Consider the following 13,617-nt stretch of genomic DNA (forward strand, 5'->3'; position numbering starts at 1 on the left):
GTCGTCGTCGTCGACATGGGCGCGGCACTCGATCGGAAGAGGAGAGTAACCGACCGAAATGGCAAAGGTGAGGCGGTGGAAGAAGAGATATTCAAGAAATGGCCAGAGAAGGGGATCACGCTGGATAGAGAATCGCGAAGGGAGAGAGAGAGACGTCGCGAGAACGTTTCTCTGTCCATCGTTCGTATCGAGGCGAGAAGGGTTCAGAAAGAGACGATAGCAACCGAAGACAAAGAGAAAATGTTTGTTCGGCGGAGGTGTTTCTTGTCACTGTGCGGTGGCGCCCTCCGCTATTCCTCTTCAAACACGCGTAACTAGTAAGCATTTTTTTAAAATAAAACTTACTAGTTACGCCTGTTTTCCAACGTCTCTCGCATTTCGCTAATATCCGGATGAAGATCTGTAGCGAGCCACGGGACAGAAATCGTTGGAACGTTCCGAGCTTGAACTTGCATCCGCGAACCGCGAACCGAATTTAACAACCGCGAGTTTATGCCAAATGTACTCATTGGATATTATCGTTAATAAATATTTATTGTAAAACAAACTCGAGTGTTCTTTCAATCACTATCACACCCTATCACCCAAGATCCTCGAATGCTGCAAACCGTACGGCAGCTGCGCTCGATCCGCGTCCGATTCTCGCGACGCACGGTGTATTTTACATTTTCTGACTGATTTCTCTCGTTAATGTCTCTCTGGAACTGTCGAAAATTCGAGATTTACGTATAAGGTATTTATCGCAAGCAGGGTGAAAATTAGAAATCATTTTCCCTAGAATAAAATTTGCCGATCTGCATCGGCGATAAGGACAAAGAATAACAAGTGAACGCAGCTTGCTTCTACCGTTGAAATTTCTTCGCAAAATGGAAATTGCGTGGCACGCTATCCGACCGGCTTACTCGACCGTGTCTTCGTGCTCTGATAAATTTCAAAGTAATGCACGACGAAGTAGTGACGATTTTTCGGAATCGACTTTCACGCGGATAATCGCGGACAAATTGGTACGAGCGATAACGAATTCACGATTCGTAAGAATGATATTTCTTTCGCTTTATGACACTCGAGTCGAACTATTTAATCTCCAGTATGAAATTAAAGCGCGACCCCTGGCTACTTTTAATTACCTACATGGAATACGAATGTCTGGGCGTGATTAATATCCTAATTAGGCGTGCATCTATCTTGCCCCCGTTTTTACCATTTTATAAATGAAAATATAATTTTATAACGCATTCCTCGCGTGATGCTATCACCCTGTTGTCATTTCAAGATTTCCAAGAATATGATAGTCGCTAATTACTTACATTAATTTTCCAACCAACAGCACGACGTTAAAGCGAAATATATTTCCAGAAAATTATGAGATCGTAGCGTAGACTTCCGATGGCGTATAAAGTTTGTCCCAGCGTATGACCCAGTACGATTCCAAGAAAGAAATTAATGTACCGCGACTCCATAGGCATTGTCCGAATCGATCGCATCGTTGTGTTTCTTCGAACCGCGTAATTCCTGGTAATGGTGTTCTCCCGTGGAACAACGAACGAAAGAAACGTTATTTTCTCATTCCGTTCGTTCTTCTTGTCCTCTCCTCTTTCTCTCTCTCTCTCAACAAGTTGTCTTTTCACAGATATTTTTCTTCGAACGAAGACGATACATCGTTTAGTAGGATTTAGTAGGATTAATTATATAACCGATCTCGATTAATATCTTTTCGCGTCAATTTGCATCTCCATTCGTCGCATTATCGCGTAATGACTATGGTTAATGGTTTTAGCCGATTGTCCCAACACACATTTGCGTTTCTCGGAACGCGTATCCATTGCAACCATAGTCTTAACACCGGTTTAACATCGTCTCAGATTCCTCCTTGAATGCAGCGAAATTAAATCTGATCCCCAATAACCAAGAGCTGGCCTGTCCGTATAAATTTGTACGAAGATCCAGCAATATAAGCGAGCCCTGTCTCGCGAGTAAAGCCGGCTTTGCGTTCCAAAGTCTGAAACAAGCGGCGTGAAACGCTGGAAGGAAACGGCCGAGGCCTCGTGGGAAGCTCGAGCGCTCGGAAACCATCGGCGCTCGAGGTATCGTCCAATTACAAACTTGCAAAGTCGACGTGGAGTGGCTGGCGGATGGTGTTTCGCGGGCGAATCGCGAAAAACGTTAAACGTCGAGCGGTAGCTCGGACACCGGTTCGAATTAAAACGTGAAGAAGCTTTAAGCACCCGATGCACGCACACAGGTGAACGATTCGGTCGCAACACATGTCGCGATCGCCGTTCGTATTAATCCCAATTAAGGATACCAGAGGTGCACGCTTAAACCGCGTCCGCGAGGGGAGGACAAACGGCGATATAATAAAATCTCAAAATGACGGCACCGACCGTCTCCCGGCGTTATTATCCGGTTGCTGGCAAGAGCACCGGCCATGAGGGAGACTGTATCCTACACGAGGAGCATAAAATAGCCGGTTAAATGCGCCGAAGGAATACGAAAAAGTCTAATATGAAGAACCCTACGGCAGAAGCGGCTCTCGGCTTCAACGACGGTCCGAGTTTATATCGCAGACCCTAGCATCGACCAATCGGAACGGTGAATTTCGCGGACAAGTAAATAAATCGCACGCGTCCCGCGACTGTTTTCCCGGAACCAGCGATACATCTCGCGCGATTTTTAGTCTCTTTTCAATGGAAATCTATGCCGAAATCGAACGACGATGCCGTTGCCCATTGAATCCAACGATCCCTTCTGGTATTCGTAAATCTTCTCGACCAAAAGGTACCCCATGGAATTGTACAGTTTTGTCGACCAGAGGACATCTTTCATCTTTGCAGCGCGTTGTAATATCCAAAGAAATTGGCAGTGGCGAGAAACGATTCTTCTCCCTAATTCGAACGTTCTTGGCCGTAGTCAGGTACAGGCAAACGTGCAGGGGAAGAATGCGAGGCGAAGAGCAGAGAAATCAACGAATCGAGAAAGGCAGGGAGAAAACGATGTCCCAGGTTACAACGGGCAACATGGTGGCCGTGACAGCGATGATTTCGCTCTGGCGAGAGAGCCGAACGCTCGACGATGGTCACGTCCCACCCCATAACGCCCCATATACTCGGCAATTTATGCGCCGAAACGTATTAAATACCTTCCTGCCCCCCACTACGTGTGCAATCTTCTTCGCTGCGTATGGTTCCAGCCACCACGGTCGCTATATATTAAAGGCAATATTTTAAATGCGGTACACCTACATTGTAAATACGGCTGTTCTCGGGCGATCCTTTTCTAAGAATAGAGTCGCTCGCAACATTCAGACAGCGCAAAGAACCACGGCTGTGGGCGCAAAAATCACGCTTCCTTGCTTCTTGGTCGGATCCACTGTTTGCTCCTCTTTTAATATCATCCATGTTCTTCCTCGTTCCTCTTAGTTTCTCGGTTATTTGAAAACACGCAGCCTGCGTACAGAAATTAATCGAAACTCTGGACGGTCGTTGAATTCTTTCCTTTTTATTCCATTATTACCTTCGCGAAACGAGCGAAATTCTAATAGTTTTTTTACTTATTCGAAAACGTCCGGCATCGAGGAAAAAATCAATGGAAATTTCACCAACGGTCGGTGATTTCTTCTATCTTCGTCTCTTTGCTTCGTCGAAACGAGCCCGATCATTCTCTCGGCTTTGATCTCGACTTTTCTCAAACGATGCAACTCGATAACACGACTCTAGCCACGAACAAACTAAACGATCGCCACGAGGAATTTACTAAAATCAAACCGGAGAGCGATGCTTCGCAAATCTGACTCTGATTCGGACTTCGACTTGCCCGTTCACCTGAAAAACGCTGCCGTCTATCTATGGTAAAACGAAGTTGCACGTGCTCGAGCGAAACGCCAATTCGAACAGATTATTTTTAGATGACCGAGGAGTTCGCGGCGGACGTACGATAAAAAGTCTGTCGCATTCGCGGAGAAGCGTCGTTACACTGAATATACCAGTAATTCATTGGACGCTGAGTGTGGCACCGTACGAAAAAATGTCCCGCCGAGAAACCTGCTCGCCGAATGAATTATTTATGAGGCAACCAGGGCGAAGTTCTGAGATAACGAGCTCGATCGTAAGTGCTTCTGAGTCCTCTTCTTTCGCGATCGTGATAAAAACGGTGGACAGTGCCGCGATGCAAGTATGTTTTCAGCTAGTCGTTAAAACGATTGTTTTATTGTCGTTACAAAATTATCAGACTCAGGTGACGAACGACGTACATAATGTTCAAACGAAACCGCAATCTTAATTGAATTAATGACCGGCGAGCCACTCTTTTTAACGCATTCCAACGTTGCTCGGCTCCCTCCCTCTTGAAACGTTCCATCTTTCGGAACACTGTTAATCGAGCAAACTATACTGGCACCCTTCTTTTTTAAATTTATTCCTATGCAGTACTTGTTAATTTTTCAGATACGTAGAAATATAATATCTCACGTTCGCTTATAAAGAGTAATAATATCGTACGGACCAAATGCTTTAAATTGACCGTAGAAGAATAAGCAAAGACGACGCAAAAAAGTAATAAAACTTCGGTTTCCTCGAACGTTTCGAAGGTCTACCTTTTAACATACGTAGGTACTAGATGCTCTCTTATTTTTAGCAACTAACTGCGAGCAATTTGGACGAACGCAAATAAGTCGAATATGAAATTCCACCGAGGCAAAGAATCGATGTAAACAGATTGAAAAATTTGACTTGGAACGGACTTTAAATTCTTTAATTTACGGCTAGGAGTTGGAAACTTGAATTGTTAGGGGGATTTCATCTCCTCCGTCGTGACTATTGGTCGGAAATAGCGGCAGAGAATCGGAGAATCCTCGAATAACGTCTCAATCGGATACACGCAGAAAACCCCACCTCGATCGAACTGGGTTCGCGACTCGGTCGAATTATTCTCTGACCCTCGTCGAGCCATCGGACTCTCGCCCGCCTCTTAATAGCATTGCTCTGTTATACGCGAATAGGATTAGCTGAAACAAAAATGAAACTCTTCTCCGATGTTATTGCCTCGCGGCTGGAGGCAATAACATCGTTTCTTTATCGTGTCCTTTCGTCGGTCATTCGTTAAATTAATGTTAATCTCGCGTTCGATTGTTTCTGGGTTAATCGGCTTTCATCTCGTTCGTCCCGTGAAACTTTTCATAATTACGACCAACATCGATTTATTACTATCGTAAAAGATTGTCCGAAGTAAGTAATATCGAATAACATAGAAAAGTTACAACAGGTATATAAGATACGTATCTCTTTCTCGGTTCAACGTTGACTTCCATCTTGAATATTTTGTTCGGACCGATATGATATTCAAATATTCCGTAGAAACGAACAATATTTTTCTATCGTTTCTACGCAAGCTACCCTCGAGGGGCTAACTATCCTTATATGAAATTCAATTCGAGAAGAAGAATAAAATTCGCAGTGGTCATACGAATGAGTGGGCGTTCGTCTTCGACTGGAAGATACCCGGTGCCGGCGGTCGTGGCGAGTTCGAGTCGAATAGGTGGAACACGGTGGGCGGGTGTCTTCGTTGCCTCGAAAAACTGGCTCCTCCATTCCGCCTGAGAAGGACGTTTGGTCAACCTTTTATTAGTCCGCCGGCCGAACGCCTCTTCTTGGTCATTTTCCGCACAATGTTGCAGATTCCAATCCCGTCGACTCGCCGATTCCGAATTTTTATTTCGTTGAAATATAGCCGTGGAGACGATGAACCATTTCTTCCCTCGACATTAACGACTTACACTGGCAAGGAGATCCACTTTCATCCCGCAACCGCCTGATCGTGCTCGCGATGAAATTTCACAGGAATATAATAATATGGAATCTTGCGGTAAAGTTCGATACGTAATCCTATGGCTTTCTGAAAGCAACGCCATTTTGTACTTCGATACAAAGCTCAATTGAGAAAGATCGTATTTTTGCATCATTAGCAGTTGCAAATAAGTTGTTACGACCGACGTCGCCGATCGCCTGCTCTCTGATCCGATATTTTCCACAAAAGTTGCGCTAAGAAGGCGTTACGTTCTGCTTGAACGTTCCTCGTTTCGAATAACGAGGCGAACAATCGACCTCCGTTACGACAGCCAGATAAGAAGGTTACGGCGTCCTTCGCATGCATTTCGCGTGCCGGATGACGTGTATGCGTTGCGACAAAAATGTGAGAACTTTGCACAAAGGTATTTTTCTCGTAATTATCGGTCACGTTTTCGCGAGAGGTCATTTTTCATATCACGTAGCTGTCCAAACTTTGTTCCGAATATTTCAAGGCCAAGAAAATTTACACGATACCTCTAACGATACCTCAAAAAAAGCTTGGAATATTTTATTTCGAAAATTTTTGACGAACCAAGTTAGTTGAGTAGCTTTATAGAAATAATAATAATATTAGGAATTCTAGAGATATTGGATCGAAGAGAGAAGTGGGTTATGTAAGAACGCCTATGAGATTTCATTTAAGACTTACTTGCATATCAACGTGGGAGTGGTAATCATGAAATATCGTCCTACAAATTACACCTACTCAATCAGTCCTCGTTATTAGACCTTCCGTTACTCTGGTTCAACGTTTCTGCACATGTGTGCATTGTACGTGTTTAATATCGTCCGATAGTTGACTATGACTACGTTGAACAAATAACAATTTCCAAGGAAAAGTAAATTATATGCCGCATGGGCACGTAAGACTAAATTTCAAATGTGAAGTCGGAAATAAAATATTTGTTTAATTCGTTTAATAAAAATAACAAATTCACCTGCACACTAGGTACATATTACTCCTATGTTTCGTATCTTCGTCGCACTGATTATTAAACACCTCACGTAATTATCTAATATGATCTTCACAAACACCAAAGCACCAATTTTTCTGTAGAAACACGAACGCGAAACTCGAAACACGAAACACGAAATTTGTAAGATTGGATTCTAATGAACGTCGCTATCCTTGCTAATTTTCTATACGGAATAGCAACATTTTGTATCGCGTGACTAGGTTCGAAAGTCGCGTGGTGATCGAGGAAAGCGTTTTGCAGAACTGAAGATGTAGGTGAAACGAAAAGCGGGTTAGAAAGTTGGGGAGGAAGTTTCCAATTTTTTTTTTCGCTTCCTCGTCCGGATATTCAAGGGCTGCGCCGTTCCTATAGAAAGTAATAGCACGAGCAGAGACCGGTCAATTTTTTTTATCGATAGAAAGTTGGTCATTTGACCCAGACACCGTGTCCAAGTTTCCAGCATGCGGTTCCACAGTTTCTTTCGTAACATCTTGTCTCGATCTTTATACCCACCACCATTCGTTCTATTCTTCTCGTTATACGCTTTACTAATTAGTTGATTAATTATTAATTTCTAGAGAAATATCTATATGCAGAAAACATCGTTGATCGTGTTAGTATTATAAAAGCGATTAAAGAATCGTCTATATAACATGACTCGACTATTCAAAGTTAATTTATTCCTACTTACTGCGAGCTGGTGGTCTCAGTTTCCTCCACCGTAGAAAGATTTATCAGATTAAGACCGATTAGATTGAGAAATAAAAAGAAATTTATCGATACGTTTATCTCGTACGTTTAACTTACATACGTTTAAACGACCGGAATAGCAAGCGAGGCACGATACGATACTAATCTATGAATTTTCAATAAGATCCAACGTGCTCGCTTATCCTCGAGCAGTCCGTGAATCGAACGTCACGCGAATAGCGTAGTAGGTACTTTTCAGTTTATTATGAATGACCGTAAACACATCGGCTCATAGTAACCGGTTGATTAACATGCATATGCGTTGATACGAAACCGAAGGAGAACAGGTTCGATTTAAGAGCAAACTCACAGTCGATCATGGCATTAAGCGTGATTTAAAAACTTTCATCGCGTCTCTACTCCGACAAGGGGTATTTTTACAACTTTCGTTTAATATACGATGATTGCTAAATCGTCGCTTAAGACGGGGCGGGGGGCGTGATTAAACTTCTGAAATCACGTACGTACGCCGGAGTGGCTAAAGTTTCGTGGAAAACCGTTTATCTTTTCCCGTTACTTGCGCGATAAAGCGGCGTACTTTATAAAGGTACTTGTTCGCCGTTTCCTCGGCGGAAGCCACGAGATTCCGGCCGCAGGAGGAGATCGTGTGTTATCTTCTTATCTCTGCAATTACTTTGGCACTAATTAAACATGTTTTTATTATTGCACTTCGATACAGGATAAATCTTGTGTTTTTATTTACAAGTAGCGTATAATATCTCACTTACGACCATAATTAATATCGTACAAATACAACTAAAACCAGACAGATTCGATCACGAGGGACGAACATTCGTATCTTTCGTTTAACGAAACTCGTACTTCCTAAAAGTATGGAAACAATTGCCCCGGAGAACTTCGTACGGCTCGACTATCATGGCTAAAATAATACCAACGGACGATTACATGGACTTCAACGCGAAATAAAGCGACGTGTACGTTCTAATTATATGGAACGCGGTTCGTTCGTTTCGTTTTTCACCACAGAATATGTTAATCTTTGTCGAGAACGTATGCCTTTGTATTGATTAACGATCGGCACGTGTACAGGCATACTTATACAGACCACGTGTCAAATTGCAAGCATAAAAGGAAGAATAGAACACGCTTATCCCAACTCCAACTCGATTACTTACCTCGCAGCGAACAGCTCGTTATCGTACTGGTCGATTACAGGTACAAACGACCGCAAACGTTATCAGTACGTCGCGAATCATGTACGTTCCAACATTATTTGAGCCATGAATTCTCGCGAGGTTTGCAAAGGGAACAAAGTCTCTGTAGCGTTGCTCGTTAGTTTGTACCAGGAATTCACGAGAATACGCCGTTAAGAAATATATGCAACGGAGGATGAATCACTTAAAAATTAGGAGTTGGTGAGGGTTCGTGACAGATATACAGAGTAAACGCGGAATATGTAAATGAGCTTCGTAAAGTTACAATGGATGTTCGTAGAAGTGGAAGGACGTTAATTTTTCGTGTTCAAGGTCCGGCGTTCGTTGATCGAGTAAATGTAACAATATTGAGCATGAAACAATAATATAATTATAATTCTCTTCACATTTCCTTTCATCCAGAAGAAATTATAAACGTCACTTGATCACTTAGACGTCGATATAAAAAAAAAGAAACGTAATAACACAAGAACAATTTGTCGCTTCTTTTCGTTTTTTTTTTCTTCATTTAGTAACTTGAATATAAAAAAAATAAATTCGCGTTCTCGCAATGTATAACATTTTCTTCCTCTTTTTTCCCTTCGAGCAAACGAGATTGCCTGGCGTTCCATTCTCGCGCACACAAACACACACACACACACACTTTCTCATTCTCTCCTTTTTCTTTCTCTCTCGCTCCGTCTCTTCCTATCTCCTCGATTACTCGAGAACATAACAAATCGTCTCCATTGAAACATCCTCGTCGATCGATCTCGCAAAAATGCTTTCCCGGAGATGTTCGGATCGAATTCGATGGAAAGCTCGTCGATTCTCGTTTAAACGCGTCTTAAAGCTTCCGAAACAAGTCAAATTTAATATAAAGCTTCCCGTGGCGGGTTTGAGCAAAAAGGAAAAATTTGAAAAAAGGTAACACAAAACATAACAGAGGGGAAAATAATTGGGAAACGTAATCGAAAATTCGGAATATCGACTATTTCGTTAATCGAAGTAGCCTGTTCGATGCAGATTCGAGGATTATCCCGCGGAAAATGAAAATTAATCAGATTCGATAAAACCGTGTTCCTCTGTATACTTGTCGAGCTGTGCGCTTCCGCGTACATGTATACCTGCAGGCCCATTCGTTTCGTTACCATTTTGTAATAATAATATCATGATCGTAATTGGCTGATAGGTACATACAAAACAACACACAATAAAAACAATAACATAATATTAACGTGACGCTCACAATAATAATAATAATTAATATAATAATATAATATAATAATAATGATATAATAATGATAATAATAATAATAATAATCGTAATAATCGCGTCGAAGATCGTCAGCGGGAAAACAATTAGCAACTAATTACAATCAATAATTCACGTTGAAATCTGAATGGTGCGCCCACTGCAATATTGACCTTGACGTCGATCCCTGCGAAATTTTCCTGTTCTGTTTTCTTTATTTTTTTTTTTTTTTCTTTTTTCATACGATCTCTGGTCGCCTCGTTTTCGCATCTCTATTTCCATCTTATCTATACTCGTGTATTCAATACTTTATTCGTCGTTACATAATTAATGTATTAATAGTAGTCGCGGCGGAATCTATATATCATCTATCCAAGATCCAATCTCACGGTGTGTTTCGCGTGTATTTCCATGCGCAGACGTACGTCTCTGTGTGTGTAAGTACATTCCTTTTCTCCATTTTTCTTTCGTTTAAAAGTTACTCTAATTATTACAATACATATTTTTCGCTGCTTCGTTGCTTCCTCGCTCTTCGCGACACGCTTCTATTTATCGTTATTTATAACATTGTTTTTCACTTTACCGCTCTCCGCATCTTCTCTTCCGCTCAATCTCTATCGCTCTGCGTCCCGTCGTTCTCTTCTCTCGCACACACTCCACTCACGCGCCGCGCTCACGCTCTCCCTCTCTACACGCTCGCAAGTACACAACGCGCGCGCGCCTACACTTTTAAAGAAATTCCGATCCTCGCCGGTCCTACTTTCTCTTTATCGATTTTTCTCGTCGATGTAAAGCCCGCGCTTACATTTCGTCGGGCTCGTCATACGCTGCACATGCATACGCGTATACACGCATACTCACTCGCTCGCTCGCTCACTCACTCACTCACACACACACACACATACTCGCGCACACAAGTGTATAATAGGGGTGTAGGCGCGTGAGCGCGCTCGCACACTCGCACGAAACATTCAGAAAATACGCGTGTATGTGTATGTAATATACCGTAGGCATGCACACTCATTCAGCGGCCCTTATAATTTAGATAATGTTGCACCTTAGAGAATAGAGATCCATTGGGATATTTATTTTCATTTAACATCCGATTAAATTACCTACTTACTCGCTGACGTACCAATTAAAAGGTAAACCCTTCGTCTTCTTCGCTCTTACAGTTAAAGACCGCGTTTAGGACTTCGTTGGTTGGCCCGTTCGGTTCGCTCGTCTCGCGAGTCGCTCCCTTTCCACTCGGCTGGCCGAGATAACATCCGTCCTCGAATCTGGAAGAGGAATTTCGGCACCTGGCACGCTAGCTTTTCCACGTTGAATTTTCTTCGGTGTCGTGAACTTTTCGGAGAATCGAAGTTCGTTACCGAGTTACGATAGCTACGTAGATACAAGGACGAATATTATGTCGAACGCTCGACGAGAAAAATGTTTAAATTCGGACTCTCGATTAATTGATTCTTTGATAGATGTATTATTATATATCTATATATTTGTGAGAACTCTGGAATTTTTCCAAACGAAACAATAATTTCGCATTCAACAAATAAATAATGTCGAAATGACTAACGAACAAATTCCTTTTGTCTCGATGAAAACATTGTTCGATCGTACGATCCCTTTCCTTGCGAAAAATCGAAATTTACCATCGATCGAACATCACGATTTCTCGTCGGTCGTGAGGACTCATTGGCATACCGCTAGTTCCACAACGGATATCCTAAACTCAGTCTCGGAATAATACTCCCGACCACTCCACAGTCCACTAGGTATGCCTTTAAATCTAAGTCGATTTTTTACATATAATATAAGAATTATAGGTACTAGTTTGCAATCCTTGGTAGGCGAATACAACACTCTGGACATAATTAGACTAATTCTTCGAACGCATGGTTGCTTTGGACTAGGTCCGCCTCAGACGCATCCTCGACCTAATCGTTTGCGAGATGGCCGTGACTTTCGTCACTTTTGTCCTCGCAAGTCGCTGCATCGAGAACTACGAACGGGCCCAGTCTTAATTTCTCACTTTGATCTCTCTGATTTCTATTAACGATTCCCTAGCTGATGGCCTCCCGCAGGATGAAACGAACAGGAAGTACAGAAGTTATCTACAAAGATCTAGAGTTTAGATCTAAATCGTTTCACCCTGTTGCAAGTCGTCAGCGATCGAACGAACATGCGCAAATCGAATTCGCTAATGTTTATCGGGATAGTACAGAATCGGAAATCGGCCTACGTCCCACTGTTCGGTTGAAATGTCGAAAAAGGAAAGCGCATTGGATCCCACGAAACGACAAAGTACATCGGGAAATTAAGCTAATACCGAACAACGGTGGAGAGACACGATAATCATAGTTCGATCAAGATCGTCTCTGCAAATATTAGTATCTACCGCGAGATCACAGACAGTAGCGATCAACGTTTCGCGTGTCGAACAAATAAATGTAAAATTTAACAAAACGAAATATTCGAATTTCTTAACAACACCGCGAGTTTCTCTATATCCGATAATAATTCGAAACGTACGCTATCGATCGAATTTTTGAAGATCGCGCTTCTTCCTCCGCTTCGATGCACCTTTCGATACATCTTTCGATAGACTTACCCCTAGGAAGAGATCTTTCCCAGCCGTGATCCTAGGCGAATCGCAGTGTCGTAACCATGGGATCCAATGTCGTCGTTTCTTGAACCGTCCTTGCGTAATTGTCACCGATCGATGTTTTCTTTAAATCGTTCCCGATGGACCGCGCGAGCTGAACAGTACAAGACAAAGCAAACGTACGATCGAGAGTTTCGAGCAAGTGGTACAGACCGGTGTTGAAGTAAGGAGGACAGAAGGTGTTCATCCAGTTAGGGGTAAAGGTTGATGAGATGGGGAAGGACAGACACTAAGTGACGCTAATTTGCTTTACTATATATATAATATATATAACTGGAGGAAGTACTACCGAATTACGAATTGGACAGATTGCTTGGTGCCGCATATCGTAATGCGCACTATTCGAAGAAGACCGACACCTGATACCGACACGCGGGAAAAGAGTCTGATGGTTGACGTTTCAAGGACGCTGTAATTAGTCACGTTCTTTTATACAACAGTATTCCTTCCGTTGGATAATAAACATGGGTGACGATAAAGATGACGATGATCGGCAATAATAATATTAATAATAATAATAATAATAAAATAATATTATAATAATAATATTACTACTCGCGAAACATTATCTTTCCTTACAAGTGATAGGCAGTCTTTGAACAGCTGCTGAACAAATTTCGATAAGTGTGCGGGTACATATCTATCTATCCGACGTTGTCGTGGATGCCGATTTCCAGTAACGACGACGACGACCACGACGACGACGACGACGACGGCGGTGATGAAGAAGTTGCGTTGCAAGGTCGAGCCGTGTACGATGGCACGACTCATCCACGATTTCTCTGGGGCGTCAAAACCTGAAGGATGATCTCGCGTTCAGGCAGCCAGGCCATGAGGCGTCTGATGAAGAAGCGCAGGGTACTGCTGAGCCACGTGCGCCAACTGATGATGATGAGCATGTGCGTGAATGTGAGGATGAACGACAGCGGTGGGGGGAGTGACGGTGTTGGAGGCACCGGCGGCGTGGGTCGGCAGAGGCGTTTGAGGTTGGGGC

Source organism: Bombus impatiens, unplaced genomic scaffold (genome assembly GCF_000188095.3).
Source record: "Bombus impatiens unplaced genomic scaffold, BIMP_2.2 scf_1506, whole genome shotgun sequence".
Classification (NCBI taxonomy): Eukaryota; Metazoa; Arthropoda; class Insecta; order Hymenoptera; family Apidae; genus Bombus; species Bombus impatiens.